Genomic DNA, 27,942 nt, shown 5'->3' with positions numbered 1-27,942 from the left:
GAGTCAAACAATTTAACAAAATGTAAGAAATATAACATTGGGTAAGATAATAAACAATTATACTTGTGTATAAACTGATTAATGGTAGATTAAGATATATAAACTAAAGATATATTTTCTGATTCAGTTCTACAAAACAGGAAAAAATAATAGTAAACCTCACTTAATAAAAGTCTTACAATTCAAAGTTTAAATATTTGTTGTCCATTTAACATATAGGATTAACAACATGATTTGGTGTAGATTCAGTTTAATAATCAAAGTTGAAAAAAAAACTTTTTTCAAGAAACCTAAAAACAAGTTATATTTTCTGATTCAGTACAACGAGACAAGAAAAATAAGACCCCACTTTATATAATTCTGTCAAGTATTTGTTATTTTTAAAAGATGTTTTACATTAGATCTGTAGAATTAACATTATCTGACTAAAGATGTTAACACAACTTGTTCTCATAAACATCTTATGAAAATCAGACGTTTACAAAATAATTCTTCGTCAAGAAACAAAATAAAACCTTAACTATCTGATTCAGTTCTGTGTAACGAATAAAATGAGACCCCACTTTATATAATTCTAACAAATATTTGTTGTCCATTAAACCTGTCTGATTAACAACATGATTTTGTGTAGATTCAGTATAAAGTGGTGTTTTGTCAGAGTAAGGATATTATATCTATCAATACCTTATCTGTGAATTCTAATTGACTGCCCTGAGTGACGAGGTACCTCACCACCTCCAGTAATATATGGATGATGTGCTGGTAGTGTATTATTAGTGTTAGATGTGTAATTGGAGTATGATTAGATAGTAGATGTACTGGTAGTGTATTATTGATGTTAGATGTGTAATTGGAGTATGATTAGATGGTTGATGTGCTGGTCGTATATTATTGGTGTTAGATGTGTAATCGCAATATAAATGGTGTTTGTGATGTTTGTTTATGTGTATAAATAAAAGGAGGTATGGGGTTAACATTAATGAGACGGAAACCCAGGCCATAATCTTGCAGGCGATATGACGATTTAAGTCGCCAAAAATTTTTGAAAATCACTAAAACTTGCCAGTCAACTGACTTCATAGCGAAGTCAAATCGCTATCAAAATCGGTATAAGGGAGACAACTTGTGATTTACAAGTTGCACCGGTAAACAAAAATGGTGACTGACAAGGAAAATCGAGATTTTCAAAACGACCACAGACTAATACTGAGTACAAATGAATGAAATAAATAAAACAGCAAATTTGAACAGCCTTGAATTTAACCTTCAAAATTAAATAAACGGGAAATTAAGCGACTGTTTGAGTTATCTCATTTATGATAATTTTCTTCGTGAGGATGTTGCGTCATCACTCAGATGATTTGTTTTATTTTTATTTATTACGAGACGACCAATTGTACAGATTGTAGGTTTAGGAGTATGAATTAACCGGAGGCTTTACATCCTGAAAAAAATAGGGTCGTAGGTTGGTATTTTTTTTTGGTTTGTCAAAATCCGGAAAAAAATCGTGTGTTCACCGAGTCCAATAACGGTAATATACACGCCTCTACTGGAAGTTCACCATTTTCTATATGTTTGGTTGTAAAATAACCATCATCCATCTAATCGTACTAAAATTACACATCTTATACCATAACTTACTTTCCACCAATCATATACTGCTTACACACCTTCAACCAACCTACCACTGCAAACACACCTTCCATCAGTCATACACTACCAACTCATCTTCCACCAATCATACACTACCAACATACCTTCCACCAATCACACACTACCAAATTACCTTCCACCAATCATATACTACCTACATACCTTCCTACAATCATACACTATCACAGGACCTTCCACCAATCATACACTACCAACATACTTTCCACCAACCATACACTACCTACATACCTTCCTACAATCATACACTACCAACACAACTTCCTACAATCATACACTGCTAACATACCTTCCACCAATCATATGCTTCAAACACACATTCCACCAATCATACAATACCAACATCCCTTCCATCAATCATACACTACCAACACACCTTCCACCAATCATACACTACCAACACACCTTCCATCAATCATTAACTACCTACACACCTTCCTACAATCATACACTGCTAAAATACCTTCCACTAATCATATACAACCTACATACCTTCCATCAATCATACACTACCTACATACATTCCACCAATCATACACAACCAATACACCTTCCATCAATCATACACTACCAACACACCTTCCACCAATCATACACTACCAAAATACCTTCCACCAATCATATACAACCTACATACCTTCCATCAATCATACACTACCAACACACCTTCCACCAATCATACACTACCTACATACCTTCCACCAATCATACACTACCAACATACCTTCCACCAATCATATACTACCTACATACCTTCCACCAATCATATGCTTCAAACACACATTCCACCAATCATACAATACCAACATACCTTCCACCAATCATACACTACCAACATACCTTTCACCAATCATATACAACCTACATACCTTCCACCAATCATATACAACCTACATACCTTCCACCAATCATACACTACCAACATACCTTTCACCAATCATATACTACCTTCATACCTCCCACCAATCATATGCTTCAAACACACATTCCACCAATCATACAATACCAACATACCTTCCACCAATCATACACTACCAACATACCTTCCACTAATCATATACAACCTACATACCTTCCACCAATCATATGCTTCAAACACACATTCCACCAATCATACAATACCAACATACCTTCCACCAATCATACACTACCAACATACCTTCCACCAATCATATACAACCTACATACCTTCCACCAATCATATGCTTCAAACACACATTCCACCAATCATACACTACCAACATACCTTCCACCAATCATACACTACCAACATACCTTCCACCAATCATATACAACCTACATACCTTCCACCAATCATATGCTTCAAACACACATTCCACCAATCATACAATACCAACATACCTTTCACCAATCATACACTACCAACATACCTTCCACCAATCATATACAACCTACATACCTTCCATCAATCATACACTACCAACACACCTTCCACCAATCATACACTACAAACACACCTTCCACCAATCATACACTACCAACATACCTTCCACCAATCATATACTACCTACATACCTTTCACCAATCATACGCTTCAAACACACCACTACCAACATACCTTCCACCAATCATACACTATCAGAATACCTTCCACCAATCATACACTACCAGCATACCTTCCACCAATCATATACAACCTACATACCTTCCATCAATCATACACTACCAACATACCTTCCACCAATCATATACTACCTACATACCTTCCACCAATCACACACTACTAACATACCATTCTACAATCATACACGACCAACATACCTTCCACCAATCATATACTACCTACATACCTTCAACCAATCATACACTACCAACATACCTTCCTACAATCATACACTACCAACATACCTTCCACCAATCATATATAACCTACATGCCTTCCATCAATCATACACTACCTACACACATTCCACCAATCATACAATACCAACATACCTTCCATCAATCATACATTACCAACACACCTTCCTCCAATCATACACTACCAACATACCTTTCTACAATCATACAATACCAACACACCTTCCATCAATCATACACTACCAACACACCTTCCATCAATCATACACTACCAACACACCTTCCTACAATCATACACTACCTACAAACCTTCCTACAATCATACACTACCAACATGCCTTCCTCCAATTATACACTACCAACATACCTTCCACCAATCATACACTACCAACTTACCTTCCACCAAACATACACTTGCAACATACCTTCCACCAGTCATACATTATCATCAATCCTACTACCAGTCATACACTACCAACATACCTTTCATCAATCACACACTACCACCAGACCTTCCACCAATCATAAACTGGCAACATACTTTCCACCAATCATATACTTCTAACACACCTTTAACCAATTATACACTTCCAACACGCCTTCCACCAAATTTACACTGCCAACATACCTTCCATCAGTCATACACTACCAACATACATTCAACCAATTATACACTACCAACATACCTTCAACCAATCATACACTACCAACATATATTCTACCAATCATACACTTTCAACATACCTTTCACCAATCATACACTACCAATCTACCTTCTACATATCATACACTACCAACACACCTTCTACCAATCATACACTACCAACACACCTTCTACCAATCATACACTACCAACATACCTTCCACCAATCATACACTTTCAACATACCTTTCACCAATCATACACTATCAAAATACCTTCCACTAATCATACACTTCCAACCTACCTGCTACCAATCATACACTACCAACCTACCTTCTACCAATCATACACTACCAACCTACCTTTTACCAATCATACACTACAAACATACCTTCCCCCAATCATACACTACCAAATTACCTTCCACCAATCATATACTACAAACATACCTTCCACCAATCATACACTACCAACATATATTCTACCAATCATACACTTTCAACATACCTTTCACCAATCATACACTACCAATCTACCTTCTACCTATCATACACTACCAACACACCTTCTACCAATCATACACTACCAACACACCTTCTACCAATCATACACTACCAACATACCTTCCACCAATCATACACTTTCAACATACCTTTCACCAATTATACACTATCAAAATACCTTCAACCAATCATACACTACCAACCTACCTGCTACCAATCATACACTACCAACCTACCTTCTACCAATCATACACTACCAACACACCTTCTACCAATCATACACTACCAACATACCTTCCTACAATCATACACTGCTAACATACCTTCCTACAATCATACACTGCTAACATACCTTCAACCAATCATACACTACCTACATACCTTCCTACAATCATACACTACCAACCTACCTTTTACCAATCATACACTACCAATATACCTTCTACCAATCATACACTACCAACCTACCTTCTACCAATCATACACTACCAACACACCTGCTACCAAACATACACTACCAACATACCTTCCACCAATCATACACTTTCAACATACCTTTCACCAATCGTACTCTATCAAAATACCTTCCATCAATCATACACTACCAACCTTCCTTCTACCAATCATACACTATCAACATAACATCGACAATTCATGCACTACCAACATACCTACTACAAACATACCTTCCACCAATCATATACTGCCAACACACCCTCCACTAATCATACACCACTAACATACCTTCCATCAATCATGCACTACAAAGATACCATCCACCAATCATACTCCAAAAACACACTTACACCAATCATAGACGACCAACACAACTACAATCTTATCACATTCCTCTCATTTTACAGCAATCATACACTACCAACATAGCAACAATTTTATTAACTCCATGAACACATCTTACACCAATCTGTCATTACCATACACTACCAACACAACAACCATCTAATTAACTTTATGAACACATCTTACACCAGTCTGTCATTATCATACACTACCAACACAACAACCATCTAATTAACTTGATGAACACATCTTACACCAGTCTGTCATTATCATACACTACCAACACAACAACCATCTAATTAACTTGATGAACACATCTTACACCAGTCTGTCATTATAATACACTACCAACACAACAACCATCTAATTAACTTGATGAACACATCTTACACCAGTCTGTAATTATCATACACTACCAACACAACAACCATCTAATTAACTTTATGAACACATCTTACACCAATCTGTCACTACTATACACTACCAACACACAAACCATCTAATTAACTTGATGAACACATCTTACACCAGTCTGTCATTTTCATACACTAACAACACACAAACCATCTAATTAACTTGATGAACACATCTTACACCAGTCTGTCATTATCATACACTACCAACACACAAACCATCTAATTAACTTGATGAACACATCTTACACCAGTCTGTCATTACCATACACTACCAACACAATAACCATCTAATTAACTTTATGAACACATCTTACACCAATCTGTCATTACCATACACTACCAACACAACAACCATCTAATTAACTTTATGAACACATCTTACACCAGTCTGTCATTACCATACACTACCAACACAACAACCATCTAATTAACTTTATGAACACATCTTACACCAATCTGTCATTATCATACACAACCAACACAACAACCATCTAATTAACTTTATGAACACATCTTACACCAGTCTGTCATTACCATACACTACCAACACAACAACCATCTAATTAAATTTATGAACACATCTTACACCAGTCTGTCATTATCATACACTACAAACACAACAACCATCTAAATAACTTTATGAACACATCTTACACCAGTCTGTCATTATCATACACTACAAACACAACAACCATCTAATTAACTTTATGAACACATCTTACACCAATCTGTCATTATCATACACAACCAACACAACAACCATCTAATTAACTTTATGAACACATCTTACACCAATCTGTCATTATCATACACTAACAACACACAAACCATCTAATTAACTTGATGAACACATCTTACACCAGTCTGTCATTATCATACACTACCAACACACAAACCATCTAATTAACTTGATGAACACATCTTACACCAGTCTGTCATTATCATACACTACCAACACACAAACCATCTAAGTAACTTTATGAACACATCTTACACCAATCTGTCATTATCATACACTACCAACACTGCAACCAATTTATTAACTCCATGAACACATCTTACACCAGTCTGTCATTATCATACACTACCAACACACAAACCATATAATTAACTTGATTAACACATCTTACATCAATCTGTCATTATCATACACTACCAACACAACTACCATCTAATTAACTCCATGAACACATCTTACACCAATTTGTCATTACCATAACTACCAACACAACAACCATCTAATTAACTTTATGAACACATCTTACACCAATCTGTCATTACCATACACTACCAACACAACAATCATCTAATTAACTATATGAACACATCTTACACCAGTCTGTCATTACCATAAATACCAACACAACAACCATCTAATTAACTTTATGAACACATCTTACACCAATCATACACTACCAACACAACAACCATATAATTAACTTGAAGAACACATCTTACACAAGTCTGTCATTACCATACACTACCAACACAACAACCATCTAATTAAATTTATGAACACATCTTACACCAGTCTGTCATTGCCATACACTACCAATACACAAACCATCTAATAAACTTTATGAACACATCTTACACCAATCTGTCATTATCATACACTACCAACACAACTACCATCTAATTAACTCCATGAACACATCTTACACCAGTCTGTCATTATCATACACTACCAACACAACAACCATCTAATTAAATTTATGAACATATCTTACACCAGTCTGTCATTACCATACACTACCAACACACAAACCATCTAAAAAACTTTATGAACACATCTTACACCAATCTGTCATTATCATACACTACCAACACAACTACCATCTAATTAACTCCATGAACACATCTTACACCAGTCTGTCATTGTCAGAGACTACCAACACACAAACCATCTAATTAACTTTATGAACACATCTTACATCAGTCTGCCATTATTATACACTACCAACACAACAACCATCTAATTAACTCCATGAACACATCTTACACCAACCTGTCATTACCATACACTACCAACGCTGCAACCAATTTATTAACTCCATGAACACATCTTACACCAATCTGTCATTACCATACACTACCAACACAACAACCATCTAATTAACTTTATGAACACATCTAACACCAATCTGTCATTAGCATAAACTACCAACACAACAACCATCTAATTAACTTTATGAACACATTTTACACCAGTCTGTCATTATCATACACTACCAACACACAAACCATCTAATTAATTTTATGAACACATCTTACACCAATCTGTCATTACCATACACTACCAACACTGCAACAAATTTATTAACTCAATGAACACATCTTACACAAATCTGTCATTACCATACACTACCAACACAACAACCATCTAATTAACTTAATGAACACATCTTACACCAATCTGTCATTACCATACACTACCAACACAACTACCATTTAATTAAATTTATGAACACATCTTACACCAGTCTGTCATTATCATACACTACCAACACAACAACCATCTTATTAACTTTATGAACACATCTTACACCAGTCTGTAATTATCATACACTACCAACACAACAACCATCTTATTAACTTTATGAACACATCTTACACCAGTCTGTCATTATCATACACTTCCAACACAACAACCATCTAATTAACTTTATGAACACATCTTACACCAATCTGTCATTATCATACACTACCAACACAACAACCATCTAATTAACTCAATGAACAAATCTTGCACCAATCTGTCATTACCATACACTACCAACACACAAACCATCTAATTAACTTGATGAACACATCTAACACAAGTCTGTCATTATCATACACTACCAACACAACAACCATCTAATTAACTTCATGAACACATCTTACACCAATCTGTCATTACCATACACTACCAACAAAACTACCATCTAATTAAATTTATGAACACATCTTACACTATTCTGTCATTATCATACACTACCAACACAACAACCATCTAATGAACTCCATGAAAACATCTTACACCAATCTGTCATTACCATACACTACCAACACAACAACCATCTAATTAACTTTATGAACACATCTTACACCAATCTGTCATTACCATACACTACCAACACTGCAACCAATTTATTAACTCCATGAACACATCTTACACCAATCTGTCATTACCATACACTACCAACACAACAACCATCTAATTAACTTTATGAAAACATCTTACACCAATCTGTCATTAGCATACACTACCAACACAACAACCATCTAATTAACTTTATGAACACATTTTACACCAGTCTGTCATTATCATACACTACCAACACACAAACCATCTAATTAACTTTATGAACACATCTTACACTAGTCTGTCATTATCATACACTACTAACACAACAACCATCTAGTTAACTTTATGAACACATCTTACACCAATCTGTCATTACCATACACTACCAACACAACAACCATCTAATTAAATTTATGAACACATCTTACACCAGTCTGTCATTATCATACACTACCAACACAACAACCATCTAATTAACTTTATGAACACATCTTACACCAATCTGTCATTACCATACACTACCAACACTGCAACCAATTTATTAACTCCATGAACACATCTTACACAAATCTGTCATTACCATACACTACCAACACAACAACCATCTAATTAACTCAATGAACACATCTTACACCAATCTGTCATTAGCATACACTAACAACACAACAACCATCTAATTAATTTTATGAACACATTTTACACCAGTCTGTCATTATCATACACTACCAACACACAAACCATCTAATTAACTTTATGAACACATCTTACACTAGTCTGTCATTATCATACACTACCAACACAACAACCATCTAGTTAACTTTATGAACACATCTTACACCAATCTGTCATTACCATACACTACCAACACAACAACCATCTAATTAAATTTATGAACACATCTTACACCAGTCTGTCATTATCATACACTACCAACACAACAACCATCTAATAAACTTTATGAACACATCTTACACCAATCTGTCATTACCATACACTACCAACACTGCAACCAATTTATTAACTCCATGAACACATCTTACACAAATCTGTCATTACCATACACTACCAACACAACAACCATCTAATTAACTCAATGAACACATCTTACACCAATCTGTCATTAGCATACACTAACAACACAACAACCATCTAATTAATTTTATGAACACATTTTACACCAGTCTGTCATTATCATACACTACCAACACACAAACCATCTAATTATTTTTATGAACACATCTTACACCATTCTGTCATAATCATACACTACCAACACAACTACCATCTAATTAACTTTATGAACACATCTTACACCAGTCTGTCATTACCATACACTACCAACACACAAACCATCTAATGAACTTTATGAACACATCTTACACCATTCTGTCATAATCATACACTACCAACACAACTACCATCTAATTAACTTGATGAACACATCTTACACCAATCTGTCATTACCATACACTACCAACACAACTACCATCTAATTAACTTTATGAACACATCTTACACTAGTTTGTCATTACCATACACTACCAACACACAAACCATCTAATTAACTTGATGAACACATCTTACACCAGTCTGTCATTATCATACACTACCAACACAACAACCATCTAATTATCTTTATGAACACACCTTACACCAGTCTGTCATTACCATACACTACCAACACACAAACCATCTAATTAACTTGATGAACACATCTTACACCAATCTGTCATTACCATACACTACCAACACAACAACCATCTAATTAACTTTATGAACACATCTTACACCAGTCTGTTATTACCATACACTACCAACACACAAACCATCTAATTAATTTTATGAACACATCTTACACCAGTCTGTCATTATCATACACTACCAACACAACAACCATCTAATTAACTTTATGAACACATCTTACACCAGTCTTTCATTACCATACACAACCAACACACAAACCATCTAATTAATTTTATGAACACATCTTACACCAATCTGTCATTACCATACACTACCAACACAACAACCATCTAGTTAAATCCATGAATACATCTTACACCAATCTGTCATTACCATACACTACCAACACAACAACCATCTAATTAACTTGATGAACACATCTTACACCAATCTGTCATTACCATACACTACCAACACAACAACCATCTAATTAACTTTATGAACACATTTTACACCAATCTGTCATTTCCATACACTACCAACACACAAACCATCTAATTAACTTTATGAACACATCTTACACCATTCTGTCATTATCATACACTACCAACACAACAACCATCTAATTAACTTTATGAACACATCTTACACCATTCTGTCATAATCATACACTACCAACACAACTACCATCTAATTAACTGTATGAACACATCTTACACCAATCTGTCATTATCATACACTACCAACACACAAACCATCTAATTAACTGTATGAACACATCTTACACCAGTCTGTCATTATCATACACTACCAACACAACAACCATCTAATTAACTTTATGAAAACATCTCACACCAATCTGTCATTACCATACACTACCAACACACAAACCATCTAATTAACTTGATGAACACATCTTACACCAATCTGTCATTACCATACACTACCAACACACAAACCATCTAATTAACTTGATGAACACATCTTACACCAATCTGTTATTACCATACACTACCAACACAACAACCATCTAATTAACTTTATGAACACATCTTACACCAGTCTGTCATTAGCATACACTACCAACACAACAACCATCTAATTAACTTTATGAACACATCTTACACCAGTCTGTCATTACCATACACTACCAACACACAAAACATCTTATTAACTTTATGAACACATCTTACACCAGTCTGTCATTATTATACACTACCAACACAACAACCATCTAATTAACTTTATGAACACATCTTACACCAATCTGTCATTACCATACACTACCAACACTGCAACCAATTTATTAACTCCATGAACACATCTTACACAAATCTGTCATTACCATACACTACCAACACAACAACCATCTAATTAACTCAATGAACACATCTTACACCAATCTGTCATTAGCATACACTAACAACACAACAACCATCTAATTAATTTTATGAACACATTTTACACCAGTCTGTCATTATCATACACTACCAACACACAAACCATCTAATTAACTTTATGAACACATCTTACACTAGTCTGTCATTATCATACACTACCAACACAACAACCATCTAGTTAACTTTATGAACACATCTTACACCAATCTGTCATTACCATACACTACCAACACAACAACCATCTAATTAAATTTATGAACACATCTTACACCAGTCTGTCATTATCATACACTACCAACACAACAACCATCTAATTAACTTTATGAACACATCTTACACCAATCTGTCATTACCATACACTACCAACACTGCAACCAATTTATTAACTCCATGAACACATCTTACACAAATCTGTCATTACCATACACTACCAACACAACAACCATCTAATTAACTCAATGAACACATCTTACACCAATCTGTCATTAGCATACACTAACAACACAACAACCATCTAATTAATTTTATGAACACATTTTACACCAGTCTGTCATTATCATACACTACCAACACACAAACCATCTAATTATTTTTATGAACACATCTTACACCATTCTGTCATAATCATACACTACCAACACAACTACCATCTAATTAACTTTATGAACACATCTTACACCAGTCTGTCATTACCATACACTACCAACACACAAACCATCTAATGAACTTTATGAACACATCTTACACCATTCTGTCATAATCATACACTACCAACACAACTACCATCTAATTAACTTGATGAACACATCTTACACCAATCTGTCATTACCATACACTACCAACACAACTACCATCTAATTAACTTTATGAACACATCTTACACTAGTTTGTCATTACCATACACTACCAACACACAAACCATCTAATTAACTTGACGAACACATCTTACACCAGTCTGTCATTATCATACACTACCAACACAACAACCATCTAATTATCTTTATGAACACACCTTACACCAGTCTGTCATTACCATACACTACCAACACACAAACCATCTAATTAACTTGATGAACACATCTTACACCAATCTGTCATTACCATACACTACCAACACAACAACCATCTAATTAACTTTATGAACACATCTTTCACCAGTCTGTTATTACCATACACTACCAACACACAAACCATCTAATTAATTTTATGAACACACCTTACACCAGTCTGTCATTATCATACACTACCAACACAACAACCATCTAATTAACTTTATGAACACATCTTACACCAGTCTTTCATTACCATACACAACCAACACACAAACCATCTAATTAATTTTATGAACACATCTTACACCAATCTGTCATTACCATACACTACCAACACAACAACCATCTAGTTAAATCCATGAACACATCTTACACCAATCTGTCATTACCATACACTACCAACACAACAACCATCTAATTAACTTGATGAACACATCTTACACCAATCTGTCATTATCATACACTAGCAACACAACTACCATCTAATTAACTTTATGAACACATTTTACACCAATCTGTCATTTCCATACACTACCAACACACAAACCATCTAATTAACTTTATGAACACATCTTACACCATTCTGTCATTATCATACACTACCAACACAACAACCATCTAATTAACTTTATGAACACATCTTACACCATTGTGTCATAATCATACACTACCAACACAACTACCATCTAATTAACTGTATGAACACATCTTACACCAATCTGTCATTATCATACACTACCAACACACAAACCATCTAATTAACTGTATGAACTCATCTTACACCAGTCTGTCATTATCATACACTACCAACACAACAACCATCTAATTAACTTTATGAAAACATCTCACACCAATCTGTCATTACCATACACTACCAACACACAAACCATCTAATTAACTTGATGAACACATCTTACACCAATCTGTCATTACCATACACTACCAACACACAAACCATCTAATTAACTTGATGAACACATCTTACACCAATCTGTCATTACCATACACTACCAACACAACAACCATCTAATTAACTTTATGAACACATCTTACACCAGTCTGTCATTAGCATACACTACCAACACAACAACCATCTAATTAACTTTATGAACACATCTTACACCAGTCTGTCATTACCATACACTACCAACACACAAAACATCTTATTAACTTTATGAACACATCTTACACCAATCTGTCATTACCATACACTACCAACACACAAACAATTTAATTAACTTTATGAACACATCTTACACCAGTCTGTCATTATCATACACTACCAACACAACAACCATCTAATTAACTTTATGAACACATCTTACAACAATCTGTCATTACCATACACTACCAACACAACTATCATCTAATTAACTTTATGAACACATCTTACACCAATCTGTCATTACCATACACTACCAACACAACAACCATCTAATTAACTATATGAACACATCTTACACCAGTCTGTCATTATCAGACACTACCAACACAACTACCATCTAATTAACTTTATGAACACATCTTACACCAGTCTGTCATTATCATACACTACCAACACAACAACCATCTAATTAACTTTATGAACACATCTTACACCAGTCTGTCATTACCATACACTACCAACACACAAAACATCTTATTAACTTTATGAACACATCTTACACCAATCTGTCATCACCATACACTACCAACACACAAACAATCTAATTAACTTTATGAACACATCTTACACCAGTTTGTCATTATCATACACTACCAACACAACAACCATCTAATTAACTTTATGAACACATCTTACAACAATCTGTCATTACCATACACTACCAACACAACTATCATCTAATTAACTTATGAACACATCTTACACCAATCTGTCATTACCATACACTACCAACACAACAACCATCTAATTAACTTTATGAACACATCTTACACCAGTCTGTCATTATCATACACTACCAACACAACAACCATCTAATTAATTTTATGAACACATCTTACACCAATCTGTCATTATCATACACTACCAACACAACAACCATCTAATTAACTTTATGAACACATCTTACACCAATCTGTCATTACCATACACTACCAACACACAAACCATCTAATTAACTTTATGAACACATCTTACACCAGTCTGTCATTATCATACACTACAAACACAACAACCATCTAATTAACTTTATGAACACATCTTACACCAATCTGTCATTATCATACACAACCAACACAACAACCATCTAATTAACTTTATGAACACATCTTACACCAATCTGTCATTACCATACACTAACAACACACAAACCATCTAATTAACTTTATGAACACATCTTACACCAGTCTGTCATTATCATACACTACCAACACAACAACCATCTAATTAACTTTATGAACACATCTTACACCAGTCTGTCATTACCATACACTACCAACACACAAAACATCTTATTAACTTTATGAACACATCTTACACCAATCTGTCATTACCATACACTACCAACACACAAACAATCTAATTAACTTAATGAACACATCTTACACCAGTTTGTCATTATCATACACTACCAACACAACAACCATCTAAGTAACTTTATGAACACATCTTACAACAATCTGTCATTACCATACACTACCAACACAACTATCATCTAATTAACTTATGAACACATCTTACACCAATCTGTCATTACCATACACTACCAACACAACAACCATCTAATTAACTTTATGAACACATCTTACACCAGTCTGTCATTATCATACACTACCAACACAACAACCATCTAATTAACTTTATGAACACATCTTACACCAGTCTGTCATTATCATACACTACCAACACAACAACCATCTAATTAATTTTATGAACACATCTTACACCAATCTGTCATTATCATACACTACCAACACAACAACCATCTAATTAACTTTATGAACACATCTTACACCAATCTGTCATTACCATACACTACCAACACACAAACCATCTAATTAACTTTATGAACACATCTTACACCAGTCTGTCATTATCATACACTACCAACACAACAACCATCTAATTAACTTTATGAACACATCTTACACCAATCTGTCATTATCATACACAACCAACACAACAACCATCTAATTAACTTTATGAACACATCTTATACCAATCTGTCATTACCATACACTAACAACACACAAACCATCTAATTAACTTTATGAACACATCTTACACCAGTCTGTCATTATCATACACTACCAACACAACAACCATCTAATTAACTTTATGAACACATCTTACACCAATCTGTCATTACCATACACTACCAACACACAAACCATCTAATTAACTTTATGAACACATCTTACACCAATCTGTCATTACCATACACTACCAACACAACAACCATCTAATTAACTTTATGAACACATCTTACACCAATCTGTCATTACCATACACTACCAACACTGCAACCAATTTATTAACTCCATGAACACATTTTACACCAATCTGTCATTACCATACACTACCAACACAACTACCATATAATCATGCTCCACCTAACACACCAAACAAAAATCACACACTACCAATACCACAACAATCTTATCACTCTCCACTATTACTACTTAACCGCCTTATGGTATTATGGTAGCGTGCTTGCTTTGAGTACGTGAGGTCGTTGGTTTCGAACCCTGACCAGGTCAACCAAAGACTTTAAAAGTGGTAATTGCTGCTTCTCTGCTAAGCATGCTGCATTTAGGAGAAAAAGCAAACTTGTCGGCTCGGAGTCAGAATAATTTGTGCGGGTAAGGTGACATGTCTTCCTGCGGACTGTTTCCTTGTAAACTAGCACGTTAAAAATCCAGCTCAGCGTGTGGGTTTAGTACAAAGCAAGGTTGATATTCATTTTACATTATAATCTCCTCCTGAATATGCATAATAATTTGTCGCTGGACGTTAAGCAGCCACCAATCATCATCATCACCATTACTACTTACACCAATCGTACATTACCAGCATAGCTACAACAACAAACACTGTTCTTACACTACCAACACAACTACCATCTCATCATACACCACCAACACAACTAAGACCAATTATACACTACCAACACAACTACCATCTCATCATACACCACCAACACAACTAAGACCAATTCTACACTACCGACACAACTACCATCTCATCATACACCACCAACACAACTAAGACCAATTATACACTACCAACACAACTACCATCTCATCATACACCACCAACACAACTAAGACCAATTCTACACTACCGACACAACTACCATCTCATCATACACCACCAACACAACTAAGACCAATTATACACTACCAACACAACTACCATCTCATCATACACCACCAACACAACTAAGACCAATTATACACTACCAACACAACTACCATCTCATCATACACCACCAACACAACTAAGACCAATTATACACTACTGACACAACTATCATTTGATTATACTCTACAAACGCATCTTAGGACAAAAAAAAATATCTATTAGGTTCCAGTTACCCGACCGACCCTAGTAAAACCCCACCCTAGAAATTTTTTTCCATTTCTGAAAATTTTTTTTAACGATTGTGAATTTCAATTTTTAAAATCACAGACTTCGGTCATCTGAATTTCCGTTAGAAGTATCCACTATGGCTAAAAATGAAACAAATTCTTAACAGAATGCAAAAAAATTACTTAAAAACATAACAGAAAAGAGCCAATAAAACATGTAAAAAATTATCTTGATGTTCTAATAAACCTTCTTTGAAGGCTAAATTAGTACTCAGCTGTCTAAAAATGAATTTTATTACACAGTAACTTTCATATTTGAAAAATCCACCGGGGCCAAAAATGCTAAACTAAACTCCTAACTGTGTATTGAAACCTTAATAGTAAATATTTTTTTCAAATTCTCCCTTTTAACTAATTTTATGTGTTCTGCTACAATGTAGCTAAAACGAGTAAAATGGCCTTTTATTTTTGAAAATTGGTTGAGTAATTTATTTTATGAAGGTTAGCAGTTGACACTGAAACGCGACAAAACTGATTTAAAGAAAGGTGCCAAGTCTTAAGTGTAAAATCTTGTTTCTACCTCATTTTTTGGCAAAATCTTAAACATTGGTGGAAGATATGTTGGTAGTATAGGATTGGTGGAAGGTAAGTTGGTAGTATATGATTGGTGGAAGGTATGTTGGTAGTATATGATTGGTGGATGGTATGTTGGTAGTGTATGATTGGTGGAAGGTATGTTGGTAGTGTATGTATGATTGGTGGAAGGTATGTTGATAGTGTATGATTGGTGGAAGGTAAGTTGGTAGTATATGATTGGTGGAAGGTAAGTTGGTAGTATATGATTGGTGTAAGGTATGTTGGTAGTGTAAGATTGGTGGAAGGTAAGTTGTTAGTATATGATTGGTGGAAGGTAAGTTGGTAGTATATGATTGGTGGATGGTATGTTTGGTAGTGTATGATTGGTGGAAGGTATGTTGGTAGTGTATGTATGATTGGTGGAAGGTATGTTGGTAGTGTATGATTGGTGGACGGTGTGTTGAAAGTGTATGATTGGTGGAAGGTGTGTTGGAAGTGTATGATTAATAGAAGGTGTAAAATTAGTTTATACAGAATTACAAGCAAACCTACCACAAAGTTCTTCAAACAATTTACCAAAGAAAAGAATTTTGTTATCCAAAATATCATTCAATCATTAATACAATCTTTTAAAAATCTAAAAAACTTATCTGTAATTATCTTCAAAATGTCTAATAATGAACAGTAAATTTCAAACTATATTTATACACTCCTACAGAGCTTAATATCTTAAACAACACTTAGGACACACAATTTTCAAATAAATCTGTCACTCCAATTATAATTGTTGATTGATAATTACTACATGCTTTGTAGTCTTAAAAACACTAAGTGTAATCAAACTTTATTTATTTAATCAATAGTTCCCAATATTTTTTCCTTCATTTGTCACAAACTAATATCTGCAACTTATCTATCAATGTCAACAACTTTATCTACACAATGTAATGTAATGAAATAAGTAAGTTGACCGAGTGAGGAAGTGAGGAAAAGTCGCATAATTACTCATTCAGACTATATGGCTATAAATCACAATATTGGTAGTTAAAAGACTAAACTTTACATTTTGACTGGTCGTCAAAAAATCGTACTGTGCAATTTTTGTAAAATTTTTGTCACCGTACTAAATATATCCTTTAATAAAAATTGATTATTATCTAATGAAAATGATATTTGCAAATCTGGACCCCCAAACAGGATCAAGTAAACATTAAACATAATTACACCCAACAAAAATTAAATACCACATAACAACTGTGACATCTACCTTCAAAACACACATGACTTAAAAAAATAGTTATAAAGAAATTTTTGACAACTCATGACTAAAATCAATTGAACAGATACAATCATTGACATATACTTATTTATTACACCATTTTTGTTCAAAGGGAAATAACTCAAAATTTAAAAATAAAAATAAATCACATAATAAGTATCACTTTTGGCTACTGAAAGGGTCTATAATTCAACAACAAGAAAAGCTTAAGTCGGGAAAATTTAACCTGACCTTTATTTAGTCACAGGAAACAACATATCTAAATTTGACAAGATTTAGTCAAAGTGTTTTGATGTTAATGAACGGACACAATCCTGAGGATTTGAAATTTTGTACCTAAGGTTACTTTTTTATACATGTTTTTATGTTACTGAAACATTTTATAAATAGGATTTGTATTTTTATCTTTACAGGATATTGTTAGTAGTGATAGAAAACCAAAGATAAAGACATTCCGTATTCCTTCCTTTGGTCAGCCATCAGTTTATCATGAGGTTAGACATGCTGTATTCCTTCCTTTGGTCAGCCGTCTGTTTATCACGAGGTGAGACATTCCCTATTCCTTCTTTTGGTCAGCCGTCAGTTTAATTTGGCCCAGTAGTTAAATTAAAAGCAGGTCATCCCATTGTTGTCTTACAATAGTTACTGAAGACCCCTAAGACTTCTATAGTATACCCCTATGTTCTATTTTTAGCCATGGTGGCCATGTTGGTTGGATGACAGGGTCATCGGATACATTTTTACATCAAGATACCCTATTGAAAATTGTGGCTAAGTTTAATTCTATTTGGCACAGTTTAAGTGGAGAAGATTTTTGTAAAAGATTACAAAAAATTACAAAAAATTGACTATAAAGGGCAATAACTCCTAACGGGGTCAATTAACAATTTTGGTCATGTTGACTTATTTGAAGATCTTACTTTGCTGAACATAATGGCTGTTTACAGTTTATCTATATCTATATTAATATTTAAGATAATAACCAAAAACTGCAAAATTTCCTTAAAATTACCAATTCAGGGGCAGCAATCAAACTATGGATTGTCTGATTCGTCTGAAAATTACAGGGCATATAGATCTAAACCTGATGAACATTACATACCATGTCAAATTTGCTCTGAATGCTTTAGTTTCAGAGATATAAGCCAAAAACTGCATTTTACCCCTATGTTCTATTTTTAGCCATGTCGGCCATGTTGGTTTGCAGAAGGGGTCATCAGCCACATATTTAAAATTAAATACCCTAAGGATGATTAGGGCCAAGTTTAGTTAAATTTGTCTCAGTAGTTTCAGAGGAGAAGATTTTTGTAAAAGATTACAAAAATTAACAAAAAATTGTTAAAAATTGACTATAAAGGGCAATAACTCCTTAATGGGTCAATTGACAATTTTGGTCATGTTTACTTATTTGTAAATCTTATTTTGCTGAAAATTATTGCTGTTATATATATGCAAATATTTTGAAACTTACATACAATGCTTATTACCATATTAATACACAGAACAAGTTCGAAATTGGGTAGCATCACTTTTACCGTTCCTGAGTTATGCCCCTTTATAAGCATAAAAATAGCTAAATTTTTCGTTTTCATCTCTAACTTTAGTTTGCTTCAACCAAATATTATGAAACTTATACAAATGCTCATTATCATAAAAAACAGATCAAGTTCGAAATTGAGGATTGTCACTTTTACTGTTCCTGAGTTATACCCTTTATAAACATAAAAGAACAAAAGCAAATATATTTACAAGCGGGGGCATCTAGATCTGTGGCCCATGGACTCATTCTTCCATTTTTTATTTGTTATATTTCCTAGTAAGCCAACTCCCTTTAAACCTATAAAATAGAACTTCAGACAGTGGTACCAACCATATGGAGGTGAGTGTGAAAAAAGTTTAACCAAGCTGACACCAAGGGGGATAATTGGAAGCAGAAAAGGAGGGTTTCTTAGTGAGGTTCCTTACATGCAGTTCAAGTTAATTCAGTTCCTTGATAATAAGACTTTTTTAATCCAAATTTTTTAAACAGGACAGATTAAGAAGAATCTACAAACTAAAAAAAAAAACTTAACTTAAAGTTTTTATATGCTTCAATGTGCAAAGATCAAACTTCAAATCAAATACTAGTATATAAAATAGTTGTTTATGAAAAAAAAATGTGTTTCTACTTTCGCATAAAAAAATGTAAACTCATGTAAAGGAGTAGGTCCGGTAAGGGCCGATTTTGGCCCCAAATTTCAGGTTCATCTGATGAAAGATTTTGGACACTTTTTAATCACTTAAGGGTCTACTTTAGTAGATTCAATTAATTTATGTGAAAGATTTGAACTGATTTAGTCATTAAAAACGCTCATATTCAAGCTTAAATATTAAAAATCCATCAAATATGCCAAAATATGTCACTTTTTAGATGTTTTTTGTCAAAAATGAAAGTGGCCGCATCCGTGTTCATCCTCAACCTTTATATATGTTATGTATTATCATCAAATACAACTTACATTTAAATATTAAGAATGAACACAATGTTTATCAGGTTCACATCCATTTAAGACTAAAACCGTCTAAAAATTAACTCAAATGCTAAAATTGTGAAGATTTCAGTAATTTCGCATGACTTAATGATGCTAGTACCCGATACATGTGCATTGTATTGTCAAAAACAGCCCATATTTATGTAACAGAAGTATTCTACTTTCCAATAAATAGCTAAAAGTTTACATTTTAACAATTTTGTAAAACTGCTTTATTTTGGGGCCAAAAAGGGGTCTTACTGAACCTACTCCTTTGAATTAGATGAAAGTAGTTCTTTAAGAATTTTTTGTTTGATACTAGTTATATTAAGAACAAAAAAAATGTTGATTTAATTTAGCTTTAACATTGAATTGATTGAAAAAATGTTTTCAAATTAAAAGTACTTGTCAAATTTAATGTTGCCCTTGCATTCTTTCAGGTGTCATTAGAAGCACAATTTTTATTGCAGATACAGCTAGTTGCAACTGCTGACATTACAGGGTTGTGTGTATATAGTAACCTTGAACCCTTAACATTTTTCAGATATCTAGCTCTGGTTGAGAGGTTCCTCACTGTATTGAAGACCCACTGGTGGCCTTGGGTTGTTTTGTACATTTTGGTCGGGATGTTATCTCTTTGACACATTCCCTGTTTCCATTCTTTATTCTACTTTATTGTGTGAGGGGTAGATTTGGACTATAGAAACACTGAATCCTTAGTTTCATTGATAAGGTGTTCCTGTGGCTAACAAGTATATATATGGTATTAGTAAAGAGTCACAGATGACATATAAATATAAACTTCTAGGAACTTGATAATGTCAACTGTCAAAAACCATGACACTAATGACATCATTTTGAGGTTTGTTTCATGTGTTGATTTAAAAAAATATGTCAAATGGAAAAAAAAATAGTTTCTATACATCAAAATATAAATAAGATAAGAAATATTCAACCTTGGAGTCAAAGGTCAAGGTCACATTAAGGTAAAGAGGAACTATGATACATTGTGTTATGGAAAAAGACATGTATGGCAAATATCATAATCCAGTGTCAAAAGATGCAGTAGATGGACCATGCCAAGGTAATATAAGAAGAAATACTACACGATGACTCCCTAACACAAAGGGTGACCAATGTCTTATAGCTTTGAACTCAATTTTAGTGATTTTTTTTACCAAATTATCAAAGAAACACATTTTTTTTAAATAAACATATTGTGTTGCCATGGCAACCATCTGAATAAGCTATAAAAAAAGGGGATTTTTTTCGCTTTAAAACAAATTAATAACATCTTTAAAATCAATTTAAAGAACAATTTGAATTCGAGATATTTAAAACTATTTTAGCTATCAAACCTATAGTTCAATTATATATATATCTGATTTCCATAATTTTTCACAATTTTTACATTCCCCGCCCATTTTTCTGAAAATTGAAAAGAGATACCAAAAATTTTGTTATTATCTTTTGTAGTTCTACCATAGTTCTAGACATCCATACAGGAGGATTTTTTTTTGTTGAACACTCCAACCTGGTGCTCTCGGACATTGCCTCTTAAGGGGTCGATTGACAATTTTGGTCATGTTTGACTTATTTGTAGATCTAACTTTGCTGTACATTATTGCTGTTTACAGTTTACCTCTACCTATAATAATATTCAAGATAATAACCAAAAACTGCAAAATTTCCTTAAAATTACCGATTCAGGGGCAGCAACCCAAAAACGGATTGTGTGATTCGTCTAAAAATTTCAGGGTGGATAGATCTGAACCTGATAAACATGTTTAGCTCATGTCAGATTTGCTCTAAATGCTTTAGTTTCAGAGATATAAGCCAAAAACTGCATTTTACCCCTATGTTCTATTTTTAGCCATGTCGGCGATGTTGGTTGGCAGGCGGGGTCATTGGACACATCTTTTAAATTTGGCCCAGTAGTTTCAGAGGAGAAGATTAGGCCAGGTGAGCTAAAAATACAAGCATTCTGTGAGTATTGCCTGGCAATACATAGTCCCCTACCAGTTAAAAATTCATTGTACTAGACAAAATGCTAACTTGATCTATAACTTGTCATGGTGTAAACTATATAACAAATATCAAATCAATATATTCAAGCATGACAAAACTAGAGGCTTTAAAGAGCCTGTGTCGCTCACCTTGGTCTATGTGCATATCAAACAAAGGACACTCTGCAACATTGTAGACGAGAATAGACTTCATGACAATAATCTCTATTTTGTTGATCTTGTATTACTGATCTTTTAGTCTGTTTAGTTTCTATCTTCTTAAGTATGTGCTCAAAACATTAAAGAGGGTAAAACAAAATCCTCATTTAAGGGCAATCACTCCTTTGAAGAGTGACAGTCTACAAACTATATCGGCAAAATTTGACTTTTTAATAGATCTTACCTTGCTGATCATTTTTGTGATTTAAAGTGTCTATTTATCTATTATAATTTAAATCATATAAGGCATAACGGAAAAAAAAAATGTTTCTCTTTTAATATCATAGTTTTCATGATGATAGGCAAAAATGAAAAAAAAAAAAAGGTAAAATTTGTCATTTGGGCAATAACCATACCAGTCAACTGACCCGTATCCTGCGGGTGTGACCCGAGATTTTCACAAATCTGAGGGGTAACCCGGGACACCCGCCGGGTCGTTAAATAACCCGGGAATTCCGAAAATGACCCGTTTTCACCCGTATTCCTCCTAAGCCTTCAGACTGATTTCATAAGTGATGTTCCTTTTAAATACCGGCAAATTCGTAATTCTCCCTGGACAAGAAGTTCAACTAGCTGTGTAAATTCAAATTAAGTGACCCATTGCAGAGCATGGCTTCATTTGACAGCTTTGGTCTCAAACACACTGTTAATTAACGCCAATTACCTTAGCTTTAGATCGTAAATAATTTGTGTATTTCAAAGTTGTTTTAAAAACATTAGAGTTACTTCCCCTTTTTTCACCTTTCACAAAATACTCTTTAAACTAATGGTTTTTTTTAAAGAATAAATCTAAAATGAATTGAATCCAAAAACATATCAGAATAATACTTTTTCTTATTTTTCTACCTTAGAACAATTAAAAAATAAAAAGTTTGAAAATTACTTTTTTCATCTATACCTCCTTTAATTGTTTAACTTTTATTTTATTATACTCTAACATTAACATCTTAAAATCTTATACCTTAAGGTTAAAATAAATTAATTAAATGCCCAAAAAGCCTCAAGCCAGGGCCGACTGTTTGAGGGCTGAATAGCCATTCAAAGTCATTTAAAACTCCCATCATCATCATTAAAATCTTGTTGCTTAAAAGCTGCACAAATGTTTGTAAAGAAAAAACAAATTGGCACATGGTATGTCATGGAATAAGTGCAATGAAATAATACCATGTACAGTTTTAAATTACTTGACCATGTGAACATGTTTTAGAAACTGTTTGATTTAAATTATAAGAAAAATGTCCTCTAAATCCTGAAATTCAATCCGAAAAAGTTTGTACGCGTTATGACCTGAGATTTCATTCTTCAATGCAGATCATCACCTGCATTTTCATTGTCATAGGTTGACAGGTATGCAATAACTCCTATAAGAACTTGTCTAACAGTTTTGACGTATATGTACAATTGGTTAAGCTCATTATTTTGAACATTGTTGCTCGTATCAGATTTTCTCTATTTATAATGGTTCAAAAAATAATAGACAAAACTTGAATTTTAACCCCTATGTTCTATTTTTAGCCATGTCGGCCATGTTGGTTGGTAGGCGGGGTCATCGGACACATTTTTTAAACTAGACACCCTAATGATGATTGTGGCCAAGTTTGGTCAAATTTGTTTTAGTAGTTTTAGAGGAGATTTTTGTAAAAGATTACAAAAACTTCCAAAAATGGTAAAAAATTGACTCCTTATGGGGTTAATTGACCATTTTGGTTATGTAGACTTATTTGTAGATCTTACTTTGCTGAACATTATTGTTGTTTAGTTTATCTCTATCTAAAATAATATTCAAGATAATATCCAATAAAATGATCCGCAGGGCGCAGCTTGATACGACCGCTGGTCGAACACTGAACAGTTGGGGCAAGTATGGACACAACATTCAAGCTTGATACAGCTCTGAATTTGGATTGTGATTAAATATTTGACACAGCATAGGTTTCTGACATAGAACGAATGTGGTCTAAGAACTTAAAAATTTTAAATTGGACATTTACCTAATATGGTCCAATATCCAAAATCTAAATACATGGTTAGATTCGGCATATCAAAGAACCCCAAGAATTCAATTTTTGATGAAATCAAACAAAAGTTTAATTTTGGACCCTTTTGACCTCAATGTGGACCAATTTGATAACAGGGCCCAAAAATTAAAAATCTAAATACATGGTTAGATTCAGCATATCAAAGAACCCCATATATTCAATTTTTGTTAAAATCAAACAAAGTTTAATTTTGGACCCCGGTTTGGACCAACTTGAAAAATAGGCCCATAATCAAAAATATAATTACATGATTAGATTCAGCATATCAAAAAACCCCAAGAATCAATTTGTTTGTTAAAATCTAACTAAGTTTAATTTTGGACCCTTTGGACCTTAATGCAGACCAATTTAAAAACAGGACCAACAATTAAAATTTAAATACATGGTTAGATTCGGCATATCAAAGAACCCCAATAATTCAATTTTTGATGAAATCAAACAAAGTTTAATTTTGGACCCTTTGGACCTCAATGTGGACCAATTTAAAAACGGGGCCCAAAATCCAAAAAACTTAATACACGGTTAGATTCAGCATATTAAAGAACCCCAAGAATTCAATTTTTGTTAAAATCAAGCTAAGTTTAGTTTTAGACCCTTTGGACCTTAATGTAGACCAATTTAAAAAACAGGCTTAAAATTAAAAATCTAAATATACAGTTAGATTCGGCATGTCAAAGAACCCCAATAATTCAATTTTTGATGAAATCAAACAAAATTTAATTTGGACCCTTTGGACCTCAACGTGGACCAATTTAAAAACGGGGCCCAAAATCCAAAAACATAATACACGGTTAGATTCAGCATATCAAAGAACCCCATATATTCAATTTTTGTTGAAATCATACAAAGTTTAATTTTGGACCCCGATTTGGACTAACTTGAAAACTTGGCCCAGAATCAAAATCTAAATACATATTTAGATTCAGCATATCAAAAAACCCCAAGAATTCAATTTTTGTTAAAATCAAACTAAGTTTAATTTTGGACCTTTAGGACCTTAATGCGGACCAATTTGAAAACGGGATCAAAAAAATTAAAATCTAAATACACGGTTAGATTCGGCATATCAAAGAACCCAAATAATTCAATTTTTGATAAAATCAAACAAAGTTTAATTTTTGACCCTTAGGACCTCAATGTGGACCAATTTAAAAACGGGGCCCAAAATCCAAAAACCTAATACACGATTAGATTAAGCATATTACAGAACCCCAATAATTCAATTTTTGATGAAATCAAACAAAGTTTAATTTTGGACCCTTTGGACCTCAATGTGGACCAGTTTAAAAACGGGGCCCAAAATCCAAAAACTCCATACATTGTTAGATTCAGCATTTTAAGAACCCCAAGAATTCAGGAATAAAACCCCATTGAAATTGGTCAAGAAATAAGCAATTTATACAAAGTATTAGAAAAAGTATTGTTTTTGGCCTCTTTGTGGCCCCTAATTCCTAAACAGTTAGGATCATATCCCCCAAAATCAATCCCAACTTTCCTTTTTTGGTAAAGAACCTTGTGGTACAATTTCAGAAAGATCCATACACTTACACACAAGTAATTGTCTGGAAACTATAAAAATGCTTATTTTGGACCCCTTTATAGGGCCCTAATTCCTAAACTGTTGGGACCATAACCCCCAAAATCAATCCCAACCTTCCTTTTGTGGTTTCAAACCTTGTGTTTAAATTTCAAATAGAGCCATTCACTTAAACTAAAGTTA

At 33.7% G+C, this 27,942-nt stretch overlaps 1 long non-coding RNA gene across 21 annotated transcripts; it reads right to left on the bottom strand.

The window, feature by feature from the left end:
* Positions 1-1,666: 1,666 nt before the first annotated feature.
* On the bottom strand, positions 1,667-3,231 carry LOC127705780 (uncharacterized). 21 transcript variants are annotated; one of them, XR_007984011.1, is made up of 6 exons: positions 3,150-3,231; positions 2,802-3,062; positions 2,686-2,714; positions 2,367-2,511; positions 2,048-2,076; positions 1,667-1,757 (listed from the first exon to the last, which is right to left on the bottom strand). It is a non-coding gene; the product is annotated as an uncharacterized LOC127705780 (long non-coding RNA). The 21 variants fall into 21 exon arrangements; XR_007984010.1 differs by lacking the exons at positions 1,667-1,757; positions 2,048-2,076 and adding exons at positions 1,939-2,047; positions 2,222-2,250 and having other exon boundaries at positions 2,309-2,511; XR_007984016.1 differs by lacking the exon at positions 1,667-1,757 and having other exon boundaries at positions 1,939-2,076; positions 2,367-2,395; positions 2,483-2,511.
* Between the last annotated feature and the right edge of the window lie 24,711 nt (positions 3,232-27,942).

Source organism: Mytilus californianus, unplaced genomic scaffold (genome assembly GCF_021869535.1).
Source record: "Mytilus californianus isolate M0D057914Y unplaced genomic scaffold, xbMytCali1.0.p SCAF_6, whole genome shotgun sequence".
Taxonomy (NCBI): domain Eukaryota; kingdom Metazoa; phylum Mollusca; class Bivalvia; order Mytilida; family Mytilidae; genus Mytilus; species Mytilus californianus.
Note: the sequence above shows the minus strand (reverse complement) of the source record. Positions and strands in the feature narration are given on the sequence as shown.